The sequence below is a fragment of the Nuphar pumila genome, chromosome 11, assembly GCF_984573655.1.
Source record: "Nuphar pumila chromosome 11, dmNupPumi1.hap1.1, whole genome shotgun sequence".
In the NCBI taxonomy this organism is placed as follows: Eukaryota; Viridiplantae; Streptophyta; class Magnoliopsida; order Nymphaeales; family Nymphaeaceae; genus Nuphar; species Nuphar pumila.
Window position 1 is genome coordinate 100,821,501 of NC_143259.1, and position 6,860 is coordinate 100,828,360.

A 6,860-nucleotide genomic window follows, 5' to 3' on the forward strand; every position below is an offset into this window, starting at 1 on the left:
TGTTGTGAACTCAGTATTTCTAAAGAGAAGGAGAATAAACAAGTTATGATTGTGCACATGCCATGCCAAACATAGATCTGGACTTAATGCATTATTACTTAAGCATGACATACCCAATGAAAAGGATCTACTGATGATTAACTATTTAGTGAGTTATGTTGTTAAATGGAGGAAAGAGGTATCTAGGAAAAAGTTTATACATTAGAATTCTGTGAAATGCTGAAACAGAATCAGCAATAACAAATACTTACTAAAGCCTTAGGCATGAGGGAAAAGATAGCATGAGTGAACATACCTCCTTCAGTGGGGTGAGAAATGATGATGAACCAGGAAAAAAAATACAGGAATTTTTTGTGCAAGGTTAAGGCGCAAGGAGCCATAACAAATTTTCTTGGATCATTCAAACATTCCTTCACCTTCTCAGCATGAGGGAAGGGGTATTTTATTGCAGGAGCAGTAACCATGACATTTTGATATTCACGAACAAACATAGGGCCGCCGCGAGATTTGTATAAGAAAGGGGCCAACCACAATGTCATCACCATAAAAATACCATCTACCAGACCTTTTCATAAAATCATCTTCAGTTAAATCTAGAACTTCAAGAAAAAAAAAGAAAAAAAATTGGTATAAACAGAGAGCACAGTGAAATCACAGGAAAATGGCCTTATGTTTGACTTTACCAACAGAGCTATTTCAGACGAAAATCCACTGATATCATAGCTTCAGCTGTATCCTTGTTAATCCTGGTCTAAGGAATAACATCCTCGAATTGTCGTCCATCAGGGAGAATTGAGGAATCGTCAGGGCAAGGGGAAAAGGTTGTCTACATATTGCTGGCGCTGGGCAAACATGATGTAATGTAGGGACTATGTATGGGTAGCCTACAGGGGAGAACAGGAGAGTAGTGTTTATAAATATGCCATGAGAGGAAATGGAACAGATGGGTAAATCTTGGAGGTGAAGGGATATATGTCTTGACCCTAGCTACAGGAATATGCCTGTTCATGAACAGGGACTGGTACACAAGTGAAGCCTCAGAAAATTCAAATAATATGAAAATAGTAAGTCACAACACACGGTTAGAAGGACAAATAAAAAAAAAAATAAACCAGAACAAGGATTCAAATATGAAAGTAAAAAGAAGAATGCAGAGCAAAAATCATAATGAAAATATGAAGTTGAAATGATTCACGATATATGAGATGAGAAAGAAAAAAAAATGAAACTCCAAAAATATCGACAAGGGATGGAAACTGAAACAGAAATGGTATCTAAAAAGAATGCGTGAATTAGAGATTGAAGCATGGACTCAAACTAGAATAGACAGGAAATTAGAAGAATTCAAATCAGATAAGATCATCCATAGACCAGAATCGTAAAAAAGAAAAGAAAAGAAAGAAAGACATGTTGGAATCACTCGATTCCTGTAGTTGTAGCATTTGGTGGGTTGATGTAGCGATAAGCAGATCAACACCATCAATAATGCATCAATGGCAACCCCGCAACAGGTAAACAAAGGAGAAAATCAGAAAAGGGAGGAGAAAACTTACCCGATTCGCAGATGTTCTGAAGAAAAGAAAGCGATGCTCCTTTGGTGCGATCAAAAGGGGGAGCTCTTTGATTTTTCTGGCTTGCAAGGACTTCCCGGTCTGGAAGAGAGGGAAAGAGTAGGAAAAGTGGTTGATAATGGATGAAATCGGCCAATGGATGGATTGATAATTGCTCGCAGGGTGTGCAATGGATGCTAATAGGGAGGTAGAAGAAGGATGGCAGCGGAATGGCAGGAGACCGATGGCCCGAAGCAGAGGGAGTCCTCCTTCTTAAGAAGATGATGGAAGCTTCCCGAAGGGGAATCCGTTCCAGATCGATGGAGGAGAATGAAGAGGCTGTTTGAGATTTGCGATGGAGAGAGGAGAAGAGGGAAGCGCGGGAAGATTCCGTTGTAAGTTTTCCCTATTTCAAAAAGGTGGTTCCCTTTTTAAGAAATTTCTAAAAAATGGTTAAGGAATGAGGTTTTTGGTAAAAATGGCTTCAAAAGCTTGAAAATCATTCGTTTTCCTTGTAGCTTTTCTCAATTTTTTGGTTTTTTATGTTATTTTTCTATTTTTTTGTATTTTTAGAATAAAATCCTAAAGTTTTACGAGAAAACGAAGATTAAAACTATTTTTTTGTGTTTTTGTAAAATATTTACAAAAGGGAGTTTTTCTGAGAACTCAAGGCGATTTTTGAGAAAATTTCTTCAGAAAGTGGATTTATGTCCGGATTTTTAGGAAATATTTGAGGTTTACAACCTCGAACTGAGAAATATAGGGTTGGGGATTCAACAGAATGCCAGATGAATTGCCCGAGCCATTTAGAACCATTTTTGGTATTTTTATAATTTTAATTTGAAAATCGGACAACGGGACTCAGATTTGGATTTAAAACACTGGGTTCGGACCCGAAATCAATTTTGAATGGATCAATATGGTTTTTAATCCAGAAAATCTGAAGAATGACTGAAATTTAGCTTTGAAATCGCTTTGATTTTCTCAGAAGATGGAGTCAGGGGCAAAAAGGTCATTTTTATAAAACTTTGAAAAATTTGGGGTGTTCACAAAACTCAAAGAGTATAATGACAAAGTATTGTAACCAAAGGCAATGTACATGCTTGGACCTGATCAAATAAAGCAAGTATGTCAATGATTGAGGCAGTTGAGATTTCCAGATGGATATGTCTCTAACATTGCTCGTGCTGTCAAGATTGACGATGAACAATTATATGGGTTGAAGAGTCATGATTGTCATATCTTTATGCAACGATTGATACCCCTAGCATTCCAGGATATGTTAGACAAACCTATGGGGGGTATTGTCTGAGTTGAGCGGATTTTTTAGAACATTGTGCGTATCAGAAGTTGTAGTATTTGATGTAAAGAATTTTGAGGATTCTATCATCACTATTGTTTGTCTGCTAGAAAAGATTTTTTCGCCAGCATTTTTCAATGTTATGGAACATTTGATCATACATTTGCCATATGAACTAAGGGTTGGTGGTCCTGTGCAATATCGATGGATGTACTCATTTGAAAGGTATATGTTTTCTTATATTTGTGTTTTCAATGATAGATATTTCAAATTTGAAATGTATATTTTTTACAGATGCATGTTTGACCTCAAAAAAAAAAGTTCGTAATAAAGCAAGAGTAGAAGGCTCTATTTGTGAGGCGTATACTTTAGAAGAGATTTCAAATTTATCATCTATGTACTTTGAACATCACATTCCAACACATTACACATGCCCGCCTTGTAACGATGATGGAGAACAAGTAACTGTAGATGACAAACTGTCGATATTTTGACCACTTGGGCATGCATTTGGTAGTTGCTGATCAAGACTCTTGACAGATCAAGAGCAATACGCAACACACGTCCATATTCTTTTTAATTACTCAGTGATCGACTCATACATCGAGTAAGTATATGTAGACGCAACACAATTCTAAATCCTTTTATGTGCTATACATGCATACATGATTCGGTAATATAAGTATTTGTGGTTTGCAGACGATTTGATATGGAGTTGCGAAGAGAAGTTTCACATCTCACTGATGCAGAAGTACAAAAAGAACGTGAAACTAAATTTGTGGAGTGCTTGAAAGAGTTGGTAAGGACGCTCACATAAATTGTGTACTTGTAAACAACACTAAGTTACTTAATTGGTCATGATCACAATCATTGTTTATGTTTGTGTGTAGGTCCGCCATGGTGATGTTAAAGATCAAGGAATATGTGATTTACAAAATGGTCCAACCAAAGTTGTGCAATGTTACAACGGGTACATCGTGAATGGTTATCGATTCCATACAAAAGACTATGGTATAAACAAATCAACGATGAATAGTGGCATGTGTGTCAAGGGTAGCAGCTACGGTGAAAATGAACATGATTACTACGGTGTTATAGAGGAAATAATGGAGTTGACTTACTTAAGCATAAATAATAGGGTAACTTTTTTCAAGTGTCATTGGTTTGATCCAACTGCAACAAGAGTCGACAAAGCCTTAGGCATTGTGGAAGTGAATCACAAATCAAGGTTTGGAACATATGAATCATTCATATTAGCCTCGCAAGTTCAACAAGTTTATTATACTTCATATCCGAGTACAAAAAAGTCAGATAGAAATGAATGGTGGGCAGTTTGCAAGGTGAAGTCCAAACTATATCCTGAGTATGATCAGTTACAAGAAGACAAGTTAACTAAAGAGAGTGATTACTATCAATCAGATGATATCTATGACTTCTCTTATGGTCACGATGTTGCGCATGATATGCATGTCATATCTCCATTGATCGATGAAACATTCATAAAAGAATGTGATCCAAATGATATACCAAGTGGATGGGCAAACAATGAAGAAGAAGATTAAGAAGAAGATCATGAAGAAGATCTTGTAGTGACCGTTCACCCCCAGGTACATAGGAGAAACTTGAACTTTAGCATCAACGCGATGTTCTGCGAGTTTATTATTCTATGTATTTTAGATACTCTGGAGGCTTAATGACCTTGTCCATGGTGGGGTGGTAGAACTGATACCAGGATAACCCCATTAGATCATTTTGGATGCATCCTCTACTGCAGTAGTGAAGTTCAATCCCTAGATCTTAAGGATAACCTTACCTCCAAACCTCCTGAGTGGCAGAAGGTCCCTTGAACTTCTTGGTTCATAATAAATTCATGTCACTTATGGTTGTACTATCACTCTTTACCACGGTGAGCATAAGTCCCAAAGGGGTTAGGCGTCATAACCATAATTATAGGACATTCGAATTTCACTTGGGAAAATTAGTGTGTTATGAATTAAAGGACATATGTATCCAAACCCCATTCAGTATTTTGAAGCACAGACCGCCCATGTGGTCAATGGACTATTGCTAAGTTTTATTCATATGCATGCAAGACTCCATTGTCGACATCTACGGTCTTCACGAGCGTTTCACCTATTTCAGGTGGACAACCAACTCTAACACATCGGCCCATACGAGTCTTATTCTATAATAGTGTTTTACATGAGCATATATATACAACGATCACCTTTGATCGACTGCTCGGTGTATGTAGCCACACCCATACTTTGTAAGAATTTTCTCAATATAATGTGATTGACATAATGTAATGTCATTATTATTACTCGTAATTTTGATTCCTAAAATAACATCTACAACACCCCAAATATTTCATATAAAACATGGAAGATAAAAATCTTTGTTTGGTTTACGCATTCACTATTAGAACAAAAAAGAAGCATATCATCAACACATAAATAAATAATAATAATATAATTATAATCTACTTTATTTTAGACACACTAATCAACATCATATATTTTGAAACCATTATTTATTAGAGAACTACCAAATTTCTAACTCATTATGTATTTTGGAATATGAGTGTTCAATCCGGGTTTTGGTCTAGATCACATCGTATTACCGTTTCATTGAAAGCTTTAAGAGACACACTTGGTTGTGATCGTACCGAACATAAAGGACATGCCGACCACAACCTAGGAGTGCCTCAACCACCACGTCGGAGCACTACCACATATCTTGGGTAGGTTTGTGCATCAAACAATACCAAAGTTCTACTCTTCTCGATATATACATATTTGTTTATGTTTTTGAGATTGTCGTTGGGTCGAACAATTTCAAGACCCCTTTTTATGCAATAAATATGTATTTGCTTATGGGCATATGCAAACTATTAAAAAAAATCAAAATATACATTATTAGAAGTACAAAAAAGTCAGGAAAAGAGAAAAAACCACTATCTCATTAATATTTTGTGAAAATATCATAATATGTTAAATATAACTTATTTTTAGAATATTCATTCAACAAAAAAAATGCTTTTAGAAATATCGATTTTTCAGTATTTTATAACCTAAATAATTGGCAAACCATAAGCTTCATTACAACTTATGAAGCTCAACACCAAACAAACTCTAGTGGATAAGCTTCTAAAATGAAGGAAGAGGAAAGCAAAGGCACAATGCTTAATCGAATTGCATTATTTAGATATTACAAACTTTTACACTGAGACAAGTGTTTATTGAAGCAGCACAAGGATCAAACTGAAACATGTATTCTTTCAGGGATTTGGGAGCTTGGTTGTGTACCGCACCTTAGCGTTCCGCGGGCCATGTACTGCACGTGGTTGTGTGATCGAGCCGGAGGTGAGGGTGGGCAGCTTGTGCGAGACGTGGTTGCTGTAAACAAAACCTTTTCCCCTCAGTGACAAATTTTTAAGTGATAGGATTCCACATTTGATATTGAATTTTCAATTTGTCCTGTCATTTATGTTGTTTTGCAAAAACGTTTGCTTATATTGAAAAAAATAAAAATCTGAAATCCCAATGAGATTATGTAATAGGCAAATCTCTCTCATATTATATAACCATTATTGTTTACTATTTCTATTTACTCATTTGTAATAATACCTTAAAAGCAAAAATATGTGCCCAATATCCGCTTGCCTTGCTAGTGCACGTCACCTTGTGTTGGACGTTGCAAGTTCAAATCCCAATGGTATCCATGTATAACTGGTAGGGGTCGGAATAATCCCAGCTTGCCTTTAAAAAAAAATAATATATGCCCAATCAATGGGCGTGTACTCTACTTAATGAATCTATATTTGAAGGCTAATCCAAACAAAGGTAGTTCGGTTGGGATAGATAAGTATAAGAAACTGCGCAAATAATCCACTTGATAGGATATTCTATTTCTTCACATCGAAGATAGTAGAACATGGTTTTTCTTTTTTGGTGCTACAAGCCTGCAATAGGCAAGGCTAATATCATCTTGTGATTTGTCTTAGCAAG